The sequence below is a fragment of the Sander lucioperca genome, chromosome 15 (genome assembly GCF_008315115.2).
Source record: "Sander lucioperca isolate FBNREF2018 chromosome 15, SLUC_FBN_1.2, whole genome shotgun sequence".
Lineage (NCBI taxonomy): Eukaryota > Metazoa > Chordata > Actinopteri > Perciformes > Percidae > Sander > Sander lucioperca.
Window position 1 is genome coordinate 4,104,048 of NC_050187.1, and position 2,500 is coordinate 4,106,547.

Here is a 2,500-nt window from a genome sequence, read left to right on the forward strand (position 1 = left end):
AGGCCAGGATGGCTGCACTGAGGGAGGAAGAGGAGCAGAAGAGTCAGAGGATGAAGGAGAAGTTGGAGGCTCTGAGCAGAGAGATAGCAGCTCTTTTAGACACAGTCAGAGCCACAGAGGAGCAGCTGAGAGCTGAAGACGTCTCATTCCTGATCAACTACAAGGCTGCAGTGGAAAGAGTCCAGCAGCGCCCCCTGCTGGATGATCCACAGCTGCTCTCAGGAGCTCTGATAGACGAGGCCAAACACCTGGGCAACCTGAGCTTCAACATCTGGAACAAGATGAAGGACATGGTCTCCCACACTCCTCTGATCCTGGACCCAAACACTGCTGGTCCATATCTCATCCTGTCTGAAGATCTGACCAGTGTGAGACGAGGAGAAGAGAGACAGAAGCTTCCTGATAATCTAGAGAGGTTTGATGATCACATCTCTGTCCTGGGCTCTGAGGGCTTTAACTCAGGGACTCACAGCTGGGATGTCGAGGTTGGAGACAATACAAACTGGCAACTCGGTGTGTTAGCAGAGTCTGTCCAGTGGAAGGCACTCACATGGTCTGGATTATGGAGAATATGGTTCTATAGAGGTAAATACTCAGTGTGGTATCCACCAGCTCCAGACGCTGATCTCCCGTTTAAGAAGCAGCTCCAGAGGATCAGAGTGACTCTGGACTGGAACAGAGGAAAGCTGTCGTTCTCTGATCCTGATACTAACACACACATACACACCTTCACACACACTTTCACTGAGAGGCTGTTTCCATACTTTAACACTGGGGATAAAGTCCCACTGAAGATATCACCACTGAAGGTCTGTGTGACAAAACAACAGGTCTGATAGTCTTTGGTTTCAGGGTGGTGATAATAATAGTAAACAACTGTTCACTTCCTAAATGTTAATGTGGTCTATCTATTATATTTAGAATGAATATAAATAGAATAATGGTTGTTAATATAAAGGATAGTAAACTGATTGCAGCAGTAAAGGAGATGGCTGAATGAAACACAATTAAAGGTTTTAAAAAGCTAAAAGATATATGTGTAACCGGACATGTGGAGGGGTGTCGGCTAAATTGTATTACAGGTACAAATATCGACAATGCCACCTTGGGACTTTCACCCAAAGAATATCCAAAGCTTGGGATTCAAACCCACTTCCTTACTTTTAACTACTCATTTAGGGTCCCCTCGAACACAGGCAAGTCCACAAATTAAAAACTCAGAGGCGTAGATTCAAAACATAAATATATTTTAAACGATCAGTAAAAATATAAATAATAAATCAAGATAAAACTATATAAAATACTAATACATGGAATCTAAAATAATCACAAATAAAAAACAGAATATACAAATGGAGAAAGTGACAGGAGTTACAGCCACATTCAACAGGCAACATGACATAACTTTGTGTAAACATACACGCCACTTGGCAAAGTGGTGTTATCTGTACGCATTTTGAGCTATCCACGTGTATGTCTACGCTGTATACAGCGGACGGCAGTCTGCAACGTCACAGCATAAACATACACACCACTTTCTACCACGAGGCTACGCGTTATCACGAGGTTACGTCACACGCAGGAAAAGAAGAACGGGGGTTGGGTTGGGTTTAGGAAAAGAACAAACGTGGAAAGGAAACATCACTCGCGGGTCACAAAGTCACACGCAGGACACAATCCCCGGTATCCTGGGTGAAAGTCCTGTGTAGTTTGACCCATCCACCCCCCCGACCAACCTCCCTACGCCGATTCTCGCCCTTTCATACTACTCGCTACGCCGTCAATTCACACGCAATCGCAAGGTAATGTAAGTCAATGGAGGCCAAACGGCGTTGATAAACACGCTAAAAAACGATTAATAACACGTCAAAAATGGCATAAGAAATTGGCGCTTCATACATACGCCACTTCATGAGATCAGTCTGCCACAGGAGGGGCAACTAGAGAGAAGTCGCCTTAAACTTCATAAAAACACAACAAACGTAAGAGAAGAATTGGCCACTTATTTCACTATCAACTACTCGTGTAACTGTCTTATGAGAATGTATACTTGCTTCCGTATTTTCAAGTTAACCTGCCGGTGACATACGGATGTTTATACATGTAAATATGGATGTTTAGATGAAACATTATTATTGTTCTTCTGTTCTGTCAATCCATTTAAATTGTTGTGATTTGTTTTTGTGTTTAATGTCTGTGTGTAGTGTTGATGTAAGTCAATATTTTAAGATTATAACTGATTATTTTGAGATACTGCGCAGGGTTCGACATAAGCAACGGCCCGATGGCCCGATGGCCTGATGGCCTGATGGCCCGATGGCCTGATGGCCCGATGGCCTGATGGCCCGATGGCTTGATGGCCCAATGGCCTGATGGCCCGATGGCTCGATGGCCCGATGGCCTGATGGCCTGATGGCTCGATGGCCTGATGGCCCATGGCCCATTATTTTTCTGTGTATCGTTAGTCTTTTATTTTATATTTTGTAGAATAAAGAGCTAG

General features: G+C 44.0%; 1 protein-coding gene, 1 long non-coding RNA gene and 1 pseudogene across 5 annotated transcripts in view; 2 read left to right on the top strand and 1 right to left on the bottom strand.

The window, feature by feature from the left end:
* LOC118493192 overlaps positions 1-1,035 on the top strand; it is a 10,724-nt gene extending 9,689 nt beyond the window's left edge. Inside the window, exon 3 of the long non-coding RNA XR_004895171.1 lies at positions 1,025-1,035. This is a non-coding gene — a long non-coding RNA (uncharacterized LOC118493192). The remainder of the gene's footprint in view (positions 1-1,024) is intronic.
* The window catches only part of LOC118493186, a 2,631-nt pseudogene extending 1,478 nt beyond the window's left edge, over positions 1-1,153 (top strand).
* Positions 1-2,500, bottom strand: part of LOC116056232 (echinoderm microtubule-associated protein-like 6) — a 134,183-nt gene that overhangs the window by 8,643 nt on the left and 123,040 nt on the right. The window lies entirely within an intron of this gene.